This window comes from Globicephala melas, chromosome 1 (genome assembly GCF_963455315.2).
Source record: "Globicephala melas chromosome 1, mGloMel1.2, whole genome shotgun sequence".
NCBI classification, from domain to species: Eukaryota; Metazoa; Chordata; class Mammalia; order Artiodactyla; family Delphinidae; genus Globicephala; species Globicephala melas.
The window spans coordinates 170,091,839-170,109,905 of NC_083314.1; the positions used below are offsets into that span (position 1 = coordinate 170,091,839).

At 40.3% G+C, this 18,067-nt stretch overlaps 1 protein-coding gene across 5 annotated transcripts in view; it reads left to right on the plus strand.

Annotated features, from left to right (window-relative positions):
* The window catches only part of LUZP1 (leucine zipper protein 1), an 80,952-nt gene that overhangs the window by 52,332 nt on the left and 10,553 nt on the right, over positions 1-18,067 (plus strand). For all 5 annotated transcript variants that reach the window (XM_030875364.2, XM_030875356.2, XM_060309790.1 and 2 more), the window contains one exon: positions 39-144. The gene's annotated coding sequence lies outside the window, so the exon portion shown is untranslated. The remainder of the gene's footprint in view (positions 1-38; positions 145-18,067) is intronic.

Here is an 18,067-nt window from a genome sequence, read left to right on the forward strand (position 1 = left end):
TTTACCTATCTTTTCCCTTCTGTTTATATTCTCTCCAGGTCAAGAGGCAACTGCCATTAAAAGATAGTGAGTGACTGTTGCCAAGACAACAAGCATCAGGGGAGCAGCCAGAAGCATTGACAGAAAGCCTAAATTACCTAAATGGTAAGTATGTTGTACAATGTTGTAGAGCCACACTGATAGGATTGGGTGGTTTCTGAAGTCTCTACAATTTTACCACCATTACAAGAGAGGGAGGAAAGTCAGTATTTGTTGATGACCTATTCTGAACCAAGTACTGTGTTAAGTACCTCACATGTTTTCTCATTCAATCCACCCAGCCAACCTTCAGAAATAGGCCTATCTACCATTTACTGAACACTTACTATATGCTAGGCATAGTCCTGTTCGACAGACATTATCTCCCTTAATATTTACACCAGCACTATGAGGTCAGTGCTGCTATTTTCACCACAAGGAAGTGAGCTTAGAGAGGTCAAATGACTTCTCCAAGTTCATACAAGTAGTAGATGGTAGGACTAGATTTTAAACCTGGGTTATTTTCATTGCACTATAATGCTTCTCTTTTGTGAAAGTTACTTTTTATTTATTTATTTATTTATTTATTTTTATTTTTATTTTTTGAAAGTTACTTTTTGGTTGAGGCAGTGACTGACAGCTAGTTCCTTTTCCTAGCCCTTTCCGGATTGTGTATGCCAGTATCTTATTGGTGTTGTTGACTGAGGCAGTGGAGAGTACTAATGAAATAGAAGAAACTAGAGCAGTGAGTGGCCAGAGGACCTAGTGGTCTTGGTCACCAGCGGTAGCTGTTTAATAGTTAGAACAAGGTTCTCTGGGAAGGAGGAGCAATGGGGCAACCAGAGAATGAGTCTGGGAAATGGGTTCTAGGCGTAGGAGTGATTGGACATAGGAAAGGAATCTTAGCAAGACCTCTCACTCTCATGGGAACCCCTCCTGGAAACAGGCATAGTTTGGGACAGGCTCTTCTTGAGGGAGTGGGAAACTTTGAGGCAAATTCTTGCCCTGTTCGTTGGTTCAGGTTTCTTGTTCTGTTCCTTTCCCTGGAGGATTTTTCCTACCCCAGGGAACTGGGTAGATAATGAAATTCATTTTTGGTTGGGTGGGGTGGCAGCCAGTATTCATTTGTTCATTGATCTTTCTGAGGGTACTTTAGTCTCTCTTTATTGGAGCACCAATGTTTTTTCAATATACTTGGTGAATTTGGGAGGGGGCAGTAATCATTTTCATCAACAAAATTTATTACACATACCTCTTATACATAGAGTGTTTTGCTATATACTGGGACTTATGTTCTGATGGTACCACTTACCACGTGGCTAGCACGGTTCTTGGAGCTAAGTGTCCAGCCTTAAACAAAACAGGGAAAAAATCCTTGTTCTCAAGGATTATATTCTAATGGGTAGAAATATTTTAAAAAATGAATAGCTAGATGTAAATAAATAAGTAGATAAATAAACAACACCCATAGGTGATAGTTTCTCAGAAGAACCAACAGCAGGGTAAGGTGGTAATAGGGAGTGATGGGGAGCTGAGCGATTGTTACTTTATGTAAGGTCATCAGGGAAGTCCTCTGATGAGGTGATATTTTAAGCCAAGATCTGAAAGAAGTGAGGAACACACCCAGGGAAATACCTGGGAGAAAAGCATCCCAGGCAGAGGGAACAGCTAATGTAAAAGCCCTGAGGTATCAGTGTGGCTTGTTCTGTCCAAGTCCCGACAGGGCCGCCAGTGTGCTGGAGTGGAGTTAGTCGGGAAAGAGCAGTAGGGGATGAAAGCAGAGAAGTAATGGGACTCAGATCACCTAGGGCCTGAGAGCGGGGGTAAGACCTTTGGAGTGGATTTTATTTATTTAAAAAAATGTTTGTTTGTTTGTTTGTTTGTTTGCTGCATTGGGTCTCAGTTCCAGCACACAGGATCTTTTGTTGCGGTGTGCAGGCTCTTCGTCGCAGTGCGTGGGCTTCTCTCCAGTTGTGGCGCATGGGCTTCTCTCTAGTTGTGGCACGCTGGCTCCAGAGCTCATGGGCTCTGTAGTTGTGGTGTGTGGGCTTAGTTGCCCCGCGACATGTGGGATCTTAATTCCCTGACCAGGGATCGAACCAGCGTCCCCTGCATTGCAAGACGGATTCTTAACCACTGGACCACCAGGGAAGTCCCTGGAGTGCATTTTATTCTGAGCGAGATGGGAGCCACTGGGGAGGGGACAGTGGAGGAGAGACATGATTTGACTTACGTTTTAAAAGGCTTATACTCTGTTTGCTCTTGGGGAACAAGACTGTGGAAGGTGGGGTAAAGTGGGCATCAGCGGAAGCAGGGAGACCAGGTAGGAAGCTTTCGCCTTCGTTAGGGCAGGGATGGTGGTGGCTCAGACTAGGGTGGCAGTGCTGTGTAGCCAGAAAGGAATGGTTTCTGGACATATTTTTTTTGAAGGCAGAGTCAAATTCTAATTCTCTCTGTAGAGATGTTTGATTTATCTGGAGTTAACCTCTAGGTCACATGGGCTTGAGGGTATCATTGGAAACTTGACAGTGATCTCTGGTAAAATTCTAAACCTGATTGAGCGAAGGATAAGAACGCAGGGATGACCGTAGAAATCACTAAGAGTAACTCAAGCTAACTGATAATTTTTTTTTCTTTAAGTTTTGCTGTGATTTTACTTAAATTGTAAAACCAGTACAAGTTTGTTATTGAAATATTAGAAAACAAAGGAAAAAAATCATACCATCCAGGGGTAATTACTCTATATATAGCACTTCGATGTATATTAGGGCAATTCGTTTTTGAAAAGGTTCCTAGGCTGGGGTATCAGGAATATGCTACAAAGGTAATATGTCTTACGTGCTAAAATTAGGTATTTAACATTTTCTCATGTGATCCTAAGACAAAGAAAATTTGGGGCTGGCTTGCATGCAAAGGATATACAAGTACTGATTAATGGATTGATGTTTATCTAGACGGGTTGTTTTTAGTGGCATTCTGGAGGGCTGTTCTTGGTTATATTTTGTTTAACAATTTGAAAATCAATTTGGATGAAGATACAGAAGAGACATGCCTGTTAGATTAATAAATAGTGAGTGAATGCTTATAAACTGGAAGTTGTAGAAAATACTTAGACAATTGAAACTATTGATTGAAACCAACTTTCAAATTGAAATAAAAAAAAAAAAGGTAAATAATGTAAGCTTAAGATGGACCAATCAACCAAAAATAGTAAACGAAAAATTTCAGATATAAACAATTTATAAGTTTTGAATTGCATGCTCTTCTGAGTAGCGTGATGAAATCTTGCTCCGTCCTCTTGTCCAGTTGACCCTTGAACAACGCGGGTTTGAACTGTGCGGGTCCATTTATATGCGGATTTTTTCTATAGTAAGTACTACAGTACCGCACGATCTGCAGTTGGTTGAATCTACGGATGCAGAACTCAGGATACAGAGGAACTGCATGTATGGAGGAACTGCCTCTATGAAGGGCCAAGTGTAAGTTATACATGGATTTTGAGTGCTCGGAAGGTTGTTGCCCCTAACCCTCACATTGTTCAAGGGTTAACTGTATAGGAAAAAACATAATACGTAGAGGGTTCTGTACTGTGTGTGGTTTCAGGCATCCACCAGGGGTCTTGAAACATATCCCCCGTGGGTAAGGGGGGGATACTCTATCTAGAGGTTTTAGGGCTGTTGCACTTTTTGTTGGGGGAGGGCCTGTTTGAAAAGGCTTCAGAATACTGCAGTGACAGATGATCACCGTCAGAATGGTGCAGGGGAGGCTTGGAAGGAAGAGGAAAAGGGAGAAAGGGGGAATTCTAAACTTGGTCCTCAAATATTACCGCCTCAGCCTCTGCACTTGCTGTGAGATTTCAAGGGCTTCTCTGTTGCACTCAACCATATCAGTTACCTGCTCTGCTCCTCCCCTTGTGCCTGTCGTGTCAGTACTGCTGAGTTACTTAAAGTTCCCCAAATGCAGCATTGTTTTGTTTGCCTGCCCTCCCTTCCTTCCTCCCTGTAAACAATTACTTTATACCCTTTATGTACCACTGTTCAAAGTGCTGGAGAGACAGCAGTAAAAAACAGCTGCAAATACAAAAAAACATGTCTGATCTCATAGATCTTACAATCTAGTAAAAAGAGTCACACGGTAAATAAATTCTCAAGCAATTAAGTGGTAAAATGTGCTAAGAAGGAACAAGTAGAATATCTTACCTTAGAGCTGTCCGAAGATGAAATGAGCTGCCTTGGGAGGAAATGAGTACCCTTCCTGTCATTGAATAGGAGCTGAATGACTACTTGCTAGATAATTTCTTCATTGAGTGGGAAGTTGGATCAGATGATCTCTAAATCCTTTCCAACCTGGAGAATCTCTACGTACTAGTTGGGCTCCCAGCCCTGAGGTTTGCATATCTAAAATACATGAATTTGTGATTCTGGGAAAAATCTTTTTAAGTCCAGAAATTAAATAGAAACACTCAAGAAGTGCTGGTGAGATGTGGACAGCTGAAGGTTTTAAGACAGGTAACTAGAAATTGTCAGGAGGAAGCTGCTTTAAAATAGTTTTCCCATTTTCTTTACATCAGGGACTGGCAAACTGTGGTCCACAGGCCCACTGCCTTTTTTTTTTTTTTCGGTACGCGGGCCTCTCACTGTTGTGGCCTCTCCCGTTGTGGAGCACAGGCTCCGGATGCGCAGGCTCAGCGGCCATGGCTCACGGACGCAGCCGCTCTGCGGCATGTGGGATCTTCCTGAACCGGGGCACGAACCGATATCCCCTGCATCGGCAGGCGGATTCTCAACCACTGTGCCACCAGGGAAGCCCTCCACTGCCTATTTTTGTAAATAAAGTTTAGTTGAAACACAGCCATGTCATTTGCTTATGTATTGTGTGTGGCTGCTTCACACTACAATGGCAGAGTTGAGTAGTTGGGACAGAGACCTTAGGCCTTACAAAGCCTAAAATATTTGCTATCAAACTAAGTTGTATACTTATATGGATACTATCAAACTTTACAGAAAAAGTTTGCTGATCCCCTACTTTAAATGACTGTTGGGAACAGGAAGTGAATCATGGCAGCTGTGTTGGGGGAAAGGGCAGGGCAAGTTTGATTCTGTACTATTTCAGACCTTCCTGGCCCACTAGGACAGGAAAAAGAACCAGCCTCCAAAATGCTGGTTAGGGCCACTTGGAACTGGGTTCAAGACCTTTGGCAGAAAGGAGGTCTGAATGAGAGACAGTGATATATCTTTCTAGTATGAGTTGGAACTGAGTTAGACACTGGTATGTGTGTTGGGCGGGGGGAGGAAGTTGGCATTAAAGAATGGACTACTCGTCCCTTTCTTCACTTTCCCATGATTTCTGAGGCTTAATATAAACAATTTCCTTCCCACACCCCACTCTTGGGTACAATTAATCACTTCTGAGCTTCTAGTGCACATATATCAGGTGGTGAAATGTACTAAGTGAAAAGAAGCAGAGTGGGTGCTATGTTTTGTGAGATGGTCAGGGAGGCCTCTTTTTTTTATATATATATATAATTTTTATTTTTCACTTATATCTCAATAAAGCTGTTATAAAACATATATAATAAAAATATTAGGAAATAAATCCAGCAACATATAAAAACATAACACATAATCAAGTTTGGTTTATCCTGTGAATGCAAGGTTGGTTTAACATTTCAAAAAATCACTTTAATTCACAATATTAATTGAATAAAGGAGAAAATCAACATGATCATTTAAGTTGATGCAAAAGAAAACCATTGGATAAAATTCCACACCCTACATGATTAAAAAGAAAAAAAAATCAGCTAATTAGGAATGAAGAGGTACGTCCTCAATCTGATGAATGACATTTACCGGAAAACCTCTAGTAAACATTATAAGTAACATTGAAATACTGAATCCTTCCCCCACCCAAGGTCAGTAGCGAAGCAGTATGTCCACTCTCATCATTTTACTTCAACATTGTATTTGGGGAAAATAAATGTCTCACAATTTGGAAAGGAAAAGGCTAAATAGTCATTATTTGCAGAAGATATACCATATGTGTAGAAAATCTAAAGGAATCTGCAACAGTTACTAGAAATGATAAGTGATTTTAGCAATATCACCTAATATAGTTAATGTTTTTTTTTCAGGTGCACATATTTATTTTTAAAATAAATGTATTTATTTATTTGTTTTTATTTATTTATTTTTGGCTGCATTGGGTCTTCGTTGCTGCGCGTGGGCTTTCTCTAGTTGCAGTGAGCGGGGGCTACTCTTCGTTGCGGTGCATGGGCTTCTCATTGTGGGGGCTTCTCGTTGTGGAGCATGGGCTCTAGGTGCACGGGCTTCAGTAGTTGTGGCATGTGGGCTCAGTAGTTGTGGCTTGTGGGCTCTAGAGCGCAGGCTCAGTAGTCGTGGCGCACGGGCCTATTTCCTCTGCGGCATGTGGGATCCTCCCGGACCAGGGCTCGAACTCATGTCCCCTGCATTAGCAGGCAGATTCTTAACCACTGCGCCACCAGGGAAGCCAGGGAGGCCTCTTTATTTATTTATTTATTTTTGGCGGTATGCGGGCCTCTCACTGTTGTGGCCCCTCCCGTTGCGGAGCACAGGCTCCGGACGCATAGGCTCAGTGGCCGTGGCTCATGGGCCCAGCCGCTCCGCGGCATGTGGGATCTTCCCGGACCGGGGCACGAACCTGTGTCCCCCTGCATCAGCAGGCGGACTCTCAACCACTGCGCCACCAGGGAAGCCCCTCTTTATTCTTATTTTATAATTGGTTCTAGCTTTCTGATTCTTGAAGTCAAGGGTTGGGTCTTAATGATCTCTCTCTAGCACTTGGCAAAATGCTGGGTGCATTACAGATGTTCCATAGATGTCTACTAAATAAATGCATTTTACCTGGATAAACATACTTGATGGGGAGTGCAGGAAGACTGGAAAGAGAGGCATCTGTCTCTTCCCTTTGTGGATGGTCCTGGAGGTAGCAAAGCATTTCTTTCTCTGGCTGTGCTTAGAGCCAAAAGGTCAGAGATAAGTGACTCTAACCTCATTTTCAATCCATTTCCTTATTTATTACCCTGGGTAGAAGGGCTGATTTTAGTGAGTCTCTCTTTTGAGGAGGATTCTGCCTAGTGAAACTTACCTTAGGTATGCACAGGACTTTTCAAAGAGATTTTGCTGACTTTAACTTTTGCTGTGAGGTAGGTGGGGTTGATATTCTTTTATTTTTTCAGAGGAAGGGTCTGAGACATGAAGAAGATCAATGACTTGGCCAAACAGGGTAGCATTCTTAAAGGAATATGGTCTTTGGAACTAGACTTGGGTTCACCATCTGGCTGTCGTTACTAGCTGTGTGACCTTGGGCAAGTTTGAGGGTAACGATCCCATAAGGTTATTGTGAAGGCTGAGTAGAATAATAGTAATAGCTACTGTTTGTTGTGACTTATGTGCAAGGCATTCTGCTAAGTGCTTTACATGCCGGGGGATTACATATTGTCTTTGGATGAGAAAACCTCAGAGAAGTAATTTGTTCAAGTAGATAGATCTGGGATTCCTAGAGAAAGCATGTATAGTAAGTCCTTACTATATTGTCTGTAGTATAGTCATGCTCAATTTGGGGTTGTCCTTTATTTGTTCCCTTTATACCTTTCTGTTTTTATCAGTCTATGTATAATCAGAATGCCTCACTTTGTAAAAATGCTCAAGAATTGTAGGGAAGTGCTTTTACACAATGGGAAGAGTCCTGGGGAGAGTCAGGAGACTAAAGTCCTTGGCTTTGCTAAGTTGCTGGAGAAATATTGAGTCTCAGTTCCTTCATTTTTAAAATAAAGGGATTGGACCAAACAGGCAGTTTTATTTTAAATAAAAGCGGTAGAACTCTTTCGTGAGTCATTTGGGGGAAGACCAATATGTTAAGAAGCTGAAATCGGTTGCTTTGGTTGACTGAGTGAGAGAGGGAGCCTGACTCAGCCTGCTCAGACCTTCGCCCCTGCTCTCTTTTCCCAGGTGACTCTGGAAGGGGTTTGCTCAGTCTGGTTTGAAACTCAGTGGACTACATGATCTTTTAGCTGTGTTTTGGCTGTGAAATCCCATTCTAAGGAGTGGAAGAAGATCCAGAAATATTTTCTGCTTCAACACTTCCTCCAATAATTAGAACCTCAATGAGTGGTGTGGTTTTCTGGTATTTATGTCATATTTCCATGGCATAGACCTGAAAGCCAGATGGGTCATTGTCCAACGGGAGAAGCACTGTGCAAGTGGCTTGGGGCTTGGGACGAGACCTTTCAGAGCATTACCACGGGACTTGATATCTGTGCTGGGTGTATCTGTTATTGTTAGTTGTTTTCTCCATTTGTAATCCATGAGTAAGTAGCTCCTTGACATCATTTTTATTATTTTCTGTTAATGGTTAGTGCCAAAGGGCTGACCAGCCATTTAATAATTAGGGGGCTCATTCAGCCCTATTCATTCATTGAATTTTAAGCATTAATTTATGTGCTAGGCTTCCTGCTGGGTGCTGAGAATACAGTGGTGAAAAAGAAACAAGTTGGAGAGATAAAATGAATAAATAAAACTTGAATACATTGTGATAAGTGCTGTGATGGGACCAATACAGCAGACTAAAGCGCAAGAAAGAGGCGCCCTGATCTAGCCTAGGGGTTCAGGAAGGAGGTGCTCCAGGAGCTTCCAGGAGGAGGTACTGCCTAAGGTGGGATTTGAAAAACTGAAAAGGAAGTATTATCAAGCTAGTGAAGGCCTGGAGGTGAGAGAGAGTGCAAGTTTTGTGGAACGTCGAGAGTGAAGAGCTACACGGAGTTTGAAGACGAGGCTGAAGGGGTAGGCAGGGCGGGTCGTTAGGACTTCACATGCCGTGTGGGGAGTGTAGGCTTTGTCCTGAGCAATAAGGCCCTTTAAAGGATTTTGAGCAGTGGCGTGTGATAACTCTCTTCTCTATATATTTCAGTAAGTATTTGCTGTATATTCAGTGAGTTTAGCTTTTTCATTCCTTGTGCTACCCTGGTTGATTCATATCAGAGTCTTGAACAGAACATATAAAATTGGCACTAAAAGCCAAATGAATAAAAAAGCAGTGTAATTCCTGGACTCTGCTAATTCAGAAATATCATTTATAGATGGGGCTGTACTTAAGTTTAACATTTTCCTCTCTAAGAAAGAGATTTGTTTATGTAGTATAAATAAGACTTGTTGAGGAGAATGTCTGTTTGGGGTAAGCTGTTTTTTTTTTTTAAACAACTTAAGATATAATTTATGTATCATAAAGTTCCTCTCTTTAAAGTATACAATTTAATGACTGTCTAGCATACTTATGAGGATAAGCTGTTTTAAAGCTCTTTGTATTATAGAAGCATCATTTGTCCTCCAATAACTGCTATGCCACTACAGATCTTTTGTATCTACTCATTTAAAAGTGGTTTATGGCTCCTACTTTTAGTTCAGTCCCCCATCCCCTCCACCCTGTGTATAAAATTGGTAGTTAAGGGGCTTCCCTGGTGGCGCAGTGGTTGAGAGTCTGCCTGCCGATGCAGGGGACACGGGTTCGTGCCCTGGTCTGGGAAGATCCCACGTGCCGCAGAGCAGCTGGGCTCGTGAGCCACGGCCGCTGAGCCTGCGCGTCCGGAGAGGCCACAACAGCGAGAGGCCTGCGTACCGCAAGAAAAAAAAAATTGGTAGTTAAGAATTTTTTTTTTTTTTACTGTACCACTAGGCAAAAGGCCAAAAACAAGGTTTTTTTTGTATGTAGGAAAAGTAGATGGGAATAAGGGAAATGGTTTCTTTCTTATAAAAAATATAGAGATGTAGGGTTTTTTTTTCCTCTCCGTTTTTGGGAATGAGGAAGCCTGTAAGCTGGAAAAAGGAGGAGAAGGGGAGACCAAAGGAGGCACAGGTGAGAAGAGACAGAGAAAGACAATACCCAGGGAAGCCGAGTGGTGGAGAGGGAAGAATAGTCAGGGAGCTGGGCGATGGAGAGGCTGGGAGGGAGGCAGGCCCTGTAATTTCCAACGCCGCGGAGGCCTCGGTGTTTTTTAAAAGCTGAGCATGGGCTCCACCTGGTGGCTCTAGGCTTTAAGTGCAATTGATGGAGGAGATCTTGGGGTTGGAGAGAAGTGGCATTTAGCATCTCCTCAAATCCTGCTTAAGGTCGTTTCTCTTTTGCCCTGAGCTTTCTCATGGGGTCATTGTTGAGTCCATTTTTCTCTCAAATGGAGGCTGTTTTTCTCTTATGGCTCAGACCTTGTTCCCTCCATCCTTTCTCCTAGGTTTAAATCTAATATCAGACTGCATCACCCAGTGCCCTTATTGTTGCTGTCATATTGAACCCCAGGGTCACTGCCTCTCATTTCTCGATGACTATAGTTTCTTGTTTAATGTCACAATTTGCAGCACTAGTCCTGTTAATTTGTGGGCTTTTAATGTACAATTCAGGAATCCTTGCAACACCTTTGCCTCTCAGTATTTCTCTCTTCCAGTGATCTCACCCCTCTCTGTAGCTGGCATTCCCAGAATCATACTTTAGTTTTTTAACTTACAAAAAGTTACGACTACTTTTTTGGAGCAGTTTTCGATTCACAGCAGAATTGAGGGGAAGGTACAGCAATATCCCATATACCCCCTGTCCACTTCCCTCCTCAGGTTCCCCCCCATTATCAACATCTCCCATGTACATTTGTTACAGTTGATGAACCTCCACACACATCATGTTCACCCAAAGTCCATAGTTTGCATTCGGGTTCACTCTTGGTGTTGTACATCCTGTGAGTTTGGACAAATGTATAATGACATGTATCCACCATTGTAGTATCATACAGAGTAGTTTTACTGCCCTGAAAATCCTCTGTGCTCTGCCTATTTATACCTTAGTTCTTGACATTATCAATTACTGCAACTCCTTGATAGTTTCAATTCCCTGAGATCCCTCTCTGATTACCGTCTCCTGTCTTTCAAGCTCATTCCTCCTAGTACCCTGACTCCAACAATCCTTCAATCCTCATTGGTACCTTCAATTCATTGGTCCTATTACATTTTCACTGTTCTTCACATGTTCTTGATGTTCGTGTTTCTCTTTACTGAAGCTCCCTTGTGCACACCTATAATTTCCTCACTCTTTTCTTGCTTTGTTACATTTGCAAACTTCCAACCCTGTTTTCAGTCCAATTCTCTCTCTCTGTGCCTTCACCTGGTCAGCAGAACAAGACTGAATATAAAAATATAACCTTGCTGATTGGTTTCACTTTAAATTATAACCATGAATTTCAAGTGGGCCCTTAATGTTGCCTGGCAATCATTCTATTTTCCATTCACCTAGATGACCATTTCTGAAACCTGTACTACTCTACCCCCTGCCCTTGTCATCATTTTAAGATGATGATCTTGCTTTCTACTTCAGTGAAAAAGCAAAAACAGTCAGAAGAGAACTTTATTAGACTACTACCACCACACCTTCCTTCCTACCTACCCACTAACACTTGTACCCATATACTCTGCCTTCCTGCCTCTTATAGATGAACTATCTGTGCTTTTTTTGTTGTTTTTGTAATACTATTTTTAAAAATTTGTCTTATTGAAGTATAGCTGATTTACAATGTTGTGTTAGTTTCTGATGTACAGCAAAGTGATTCAGTTACGTATATATATGGTTTATTACAGGATATTGAATATAGTTCCCTGTGCTATACAGTCGGACCTTGTTGTTTATCCATTCTGTATATAATATTTTGCATCTTACCTGTGCTGCTATTGCTACATCATATGCCTGAGTATGTTTAGTTTCTTAAGAAACCACCAAACTGTCTTCTAAAAGTGGCTGTACCATTTTGCATCTTCACTAGCAAGGAGAGTTCCTGTGGTTCACATCCTTACTAGCATTTGGTGTAGTGGTAACTTTAAATTTGCATTTCCCTGATGACAAGTGATGTTGGAGCATCTTTTCATAAGCTTATTTGCCACCTGTAGGTCTTCTTTAGTGAAGTGTCTATTAAGGTATTTGGCCCATTTTAAAATCAGATTTTCTTATTGTTATCAGATATGTCCTTTGCAAGTTTTTTTTCCTTCAGTCTGTGGCTTGTCTTCTCATTCTCTTGACATTGTCTTTTGTAGAGCAGTTTTTAATTTTAATGAAGTTCATTTTATCGATTACTCCTTTCATGAATTGTACCTTTGGTGTTGTATCTAAGAAGTCACAGCCAAACCCAGGGTCACTAGGTATTCTCCTTATGATATCTTCTAGGTGTTTTATAGTTTTATCTATGACATTTAGGGCTGTGACCCATTTCAAGTTAGTGTTTGTGAAGGATGTAAGGTCTGTGTCGATATTGATAGTTTTGCACGTGAATGTCCAATTTCTTCTAGCACCATTTGTTGAAAAGACTGTCTTTCTGTTGTATTGCCCTTGCTTCTTTGTCAAAGATCAGGTGACCATATTTCTGTGGGTCTGTTTCTGGGCTCTCTGTTCTGTTCCATTAATCTATTTGTCTTTTCTGTCACCAGTATCACACAGTCTTGAATATTGCAGCTTTTATAGTGAGTCTTAAAGTTGGGTAGCATCAGTTCTCCAACTCTGTTGTTCTCCTTCAATATGGCATTGGCTGTACTGGGTCTTTTGCCTCTCCATGCAAATTTTAGAATCCATTTGGCTATATCCACAAAATAACTTGCTGGGATTTTGATTGAGATTGCATTGAATCTAGAGGTCAAATTGGGAAGAACTGAGTTTGGATAATATTGAGTGTTAGAATCCACGAACATGGAATATCTTTTTATTTATTTAGTTCTTCATCAGAGTTTTGTGGTTTTCTTCATATAGATCTTGTACATATTGTGAGATTTATACCTGTGTATTTCATTTTAGGAGGTGCTAATACAAAGGGTATTGTGTTTTCAATTTTGAATTCCATGTGTTCATTGCTGGTATATACAGGAAATTGATTTGACTTTTGTATGTTAACCTTATATCCTGCAACCTTGCTATAGTTATAATTGCTTATTAGTTCCAGTTTTTTTGTTGATTCATTTAGATTTTCTACATAAGACAGTCATATCATCTGTGAACAAAGACAGTTTTATTTCTTCTTTCCCAATCAGTATACCTTTTCTTCTCTTTTCCTATCTTACTGTGTTAGCTAGGACTTCAGTAAATTTTGAGAAGCTGTGATAGGAGGGGACATCCTTGCCTTGTTCTTGATCTTAGCGAGAAAGCTTTGGACTTCCCACAATTAGGTATGATGTTATCTGTAGGGTTTTTTTGTAGATGTGAGGAAGTTCCCCTCTGTTCCTACTTTGCTAAGAGTTTTTATTATGAATGGGTATTGAATTTTGTCAAGTGCTTTTTTGCATCTATTAATATGATCATGTGATTTTTCTTCTTTAACCTGTCAGTGTGGTGGATTTCATTTATTGATTTTTGAATACTGAACCAGCCCTGCATACCTGGGACAAATCACGCTTAGTTGTGGTGTATAATTATTTTTCAACAGTGTTGGATTTCATTTACTAATATTTCATTAAGGATTTTTGTATCTGTGTTCATGAGAGATATTGGGCTGTAGTTTTCTTGTAATGTCTTTGCTTTTGTTGTTAATGTAATGCTGGCATCAAAGGACAAGTTAGGAAGTATTCCCTTTGCTTCTCTTTTTGGAAGAGGTTGTAGATACTTGGTATAATTTCTTGGTATAATTTCATCAGTGAAATGATGGGCCTGGTGCTTTCTGTTTTGCAAGGTTATTAAATATTGATTCAATTTATTTAATAGATACAGGTCTATTAAGATTGTGTTTTTCTTCTTGTGTGAGTTTTGGTAGATTGTGTCTTTCAAGAAATTGATTTCATCTAAGCTATCAAGTTTGTGTGCATAGAGTTATGCATAATATTCCTTTATTATCCTTTTAGGGTCCATGGGATCTGTAGTGATGTCCCTCTTTCTTTTTTTAAAAAAATATTTATTTGGTTGTGCCAGGTCTTAGCTGTGGCAGGTGGGCTCCTTAGTTGCGGCAGGTGGGCTCCTTAGTTATGGCATGCGAACTGTTAGGTGCGGCATGCATGTGGGATCTAGTTCCCTGACCAGGGATCAAACCTGGGCCCCCTGCATTGGGTTATTAGTAATTTGTGTTTTCTCTCTTTTTTTTTTCTTAGTTAGCCTGGCAAGAGGCTGATTGATTTTATTGATATTTTCAAAGAACCAGCTTTTGGTTTCATTGATTTTTTTTCTCTATTGATTTTCTGTTTTCAGTTTTATTGATTTCTACTCTAATTTTTATTATTTCTTTTCTTCAGCTTACTCTGGTTTTAATTTGCTCTTCTTTTTTCTAGTTCCCTAAGATAGGAGTTTATTGATTGTAGATCTTCATTCTTTACTAATATATTCATTCAGTGCTATAAATTTGCCTCTAAGCATTGCGTTTGCTACACCCCACGACTTTTGATAAAGTTGTATTTCGTTTTCATTTGGTTCAAAATACTTAAAACATTTCTCTTGAGATTTCTTCTTTGACCCATGTCAAAGAAGTGTGTTGTTTAATCTCCACATATTTTGGAATTCCAGCTATCTTTCTGGTACTGATTTCTAGTTCCATTCCATTGTGGTCTGGGAGTAGACATTGTATAGTTTCTTTTAAACTTGTTTGGGTGTGTTTTATGACCCAGAATGTAGTCTGTCTTGGTGAATGTTCCATGTGAACTTGAGAAGAATGTTTATTTTGTTGTTGGATGAAATAGTCTATAGATGTCCATTATATCCAGTTGATTGATGGTGTTGCTGAGTTCAGCTATGTCCTTACTGATTTTCTGCCTGCTGGATCTGTCCATTTATCACAGAGAGGTGTTGAACTCTCCAACCATAGTAATTGATTTATCTATTTCTCCTTGCAGTTCAATCAGTTTTTGCCTCACATATTTTGATGCACATACACATTAAGGACTATTGTCTTCTTGGAGAATTGACCCCTTTATCATTATGTTATATCCCCCTTTCCCCTTGATAACATTCCTTGTTCTAAAATCTGCTATCTGAAATTAATGTAGCTACTCCACCTTTCTTTTGATTAGTGTTAGATGGTATATCTTTCTTGATCCTTTTACTTTTAACCTATATATGTCTTTATTAAAATTTAAAGTGGGTTTTTTTAAAAAAAATTTATTTATTTATTTTTGGCTGCATTGGGTCTTCGTTGCTGCACCTGGGCTTTTTCTCTAGTCGTGTGAGTGGGGGCTACTCTTCACCGTGGTGCGCAGGCTTCTCACTGTGGTGGCTTCTCTTATTGCGGAGCATGGGCTGTAGGCGTGTGGGCTTCAGTAGTTGTGGCATTATTGCTATTATTATTTTGAAAAATTATCTGTTAGATAAATTAAGAATAGGAACAATTAAAAATTTTATTTTACTTGGACTTATTCCTTCTCTAATGCTCGTCCTTTTTTTTTTTATGTGTTCTGAGTTTTTGACCTATATCATTTTCCTTCTTACTGAAGAACTTCTTTTACCATTTTTTTGTAAGGTGGGTCAACTGGCAACAGGTCCCCTCAATTTTTATTTGTCCTAGAAAGTCTTTACTTCTTCACTTTTGGAATTGACTTTTTTTAAATTTATTTTTTATTTTTGGCTGTGTTGGGTCTTAGTTGCAGCATGCGGGATCTTCGTTGCAGCATGTGGGATCTTTTGTTGTGGTGCATGGGTTCTCTCTAGTTGTGGTGCATGGGTTTTCTCTTTCTAGTTGTGGTACACAGGCTCCAGAGCGCATGGGCTCTACAGTTGTGGCATGTGAGCTCCAGAGTGCATGGGCTCTGTAGTTTGCAGCACGTAGGCCCTCTAGTTGAGGCACACGGGCTCAGTAGTTGTGGCGCGTGGGCTTAGTTGCCCTGTGGCATGTGGGATCTTAGTTCCCAACCAGGGATCAAACCCGCATCTCCTGCGTTGGAAGGTGGATTCTTTACCACTGGACCACCAGGGAAGTCCCTCTCCTTCACTTTTGAAGGATAATTTTGTAGGGTACAGCAGTCTACATTGGTGGTGTTTTTCTCTCAACATTTAAAATATTTCACTCTACTGTCTTGTCACTTGCATGATTTCTGAGAAGTCAGATGCTAATTCTTATCTTTGTTCCTCTGTAGGTAAGGTGTTTATTCCTCTGGGTTCTTTCAGGATTTTTCCTTTATCTTTGATTTTCTGTAGTGTGAATATGATATGCCTTGGTGTTTTCGTTTTTAGCATTTATCCTGCTTGGTGTTCTGAGCTTCCTGAATCTGTGGTTTGGTGCTGACATTAATTTGGGGAAATTCTGTCATTGCTTCAAATTTTTCTTCTCTTTCTTTCTTCTTCTGGTATTCCCGTTACACATGTGTTACACTTCTGGTAGTTATCCCACACTTCTTGGATATTCTGTTCCATTTTTTTGCAGTCATTCTCTCTCTTTGCTTTTCAGGTTTAGAAGTTTCTACTGACATATCCTCAAGCGCTGAGATTCTTTACCAGCTGTGTCTAGTTTACTAATGAGACAAAGGCATTTTTCATTTCTCTTGGTGTTTTTGATCTCTAACGTTTCTTTTTGATTCTTTTCTGTAATTTCTATTTCTTTTCTTACATTACCCATATGACCTTGCATGTTGTCTAATTTTTCCATTAGAGTCTCTAGCATATTAATCATAGTCATTTTGAATTTCTGTCTGAATTCTAACAGCTCTTCCATATCTGAGTCTGGTTCTGATGCTTGCTCTGTTTCTTTAAACTGTGTTTTTGTCTTTTAGCATGCCTTGTAATTTTTTGTTGAAAGCTGGACATGATGTCCTGGGTAAAAATAACTTAGGCAAGTAGGCCTTTAGTGATGTTGTGGTATAGTGTTGGGGAAGGGGAAGTATCCTGTTGTCCCATGATCAGGTCTCAGTTTTTTAGTAAGCCTGGGCCCCTGGGCTATGAATTTCACAAGTGCTTCTCAATGTCAGGTCCTACGTGCCACCCCTCTCCCTACCCCATCCCCTAGGTGGTACAGGATGGCTGGAGTTGGGCATATTCCTTCCACCATGTAGAAAGTTAGAGCTGGCTGGAGTTGGGTATTTTCCTTCCCCCAGGTTAGTTAGGCTCGGATAAGACTCTAATAGGTTAGACCCTGGTTTCAAAATGGTTAATTTACCCTCCTCCAGCTGGAAGCATGAGGGGATTTTTTCCCATCTTCACTGTGGGAACCTGGTACAGCTCCTGGAGGTAAAGCTCACAAAATGTGGTGCATCTCCCACCTAAGACTGAGACGCCCTCTGTTGTGTTTGACTCCCAAAGTTGTCCACCCTGAGCCTCGAGAAGTTTGTCAGTTGCAGTTTAGGTTTTCCTACCCTGGTATTAGTTCCTGTGGAGGTTTCTACTCCTGCATTTCTGCTCTGGTAAATTGTGTTCTCTGTATCCACTTGTCTGTTTAACTTTGGGGGAAGCAGTTTTCTCTGTAACCTCAGTTCTCTGATGGATCTAAGAAGAGTTGTTGATTTTGTTTGTTCAGCTTTTTACTTGTTAGGAAGAAGTGATGACTTTAGAAGCTCCTTACATGCTGGACCAGAAACTGAAAGTATACCCTACCATCTCTATGTATTTTACTTCTTTTGTGCCTTAACGTTTTTAAAAATTATTTTTTATTTTGGCAAAAAATGCATAACATAAAATGTATCATCTTAACCATTTTTAAATGTACACTTTTTTAGTAGTGTTAAGTATATATACACACTGTTGTCCAGCCAATCTCTGGAACATTTTTTATCTTGCAGAACTGAAAGATAAAAATGGTTCTATACCCATTGAACAACAAGTCCCTATTTCCTCTTTCCCTCAGCTTCTGGCCATCACCATTCTACTTTGTTTCTATGAATTTGACTATTCCAGGTACCTCATATAAGTGAAATCATATAGTATTTGTCTTTTGTGACTGGATTATTTCACTTAGTATAACGTCCTCGAGGTGCATCCATGTTGAAGCGTCAGAATTTCCTTCCTTTTTAAGATTGAATAACATTTCATTGTATGTGTAAACCACATTTTGTGTATCCCTTCATCCACTGATGGACATTTAGGTTGCTTCCAC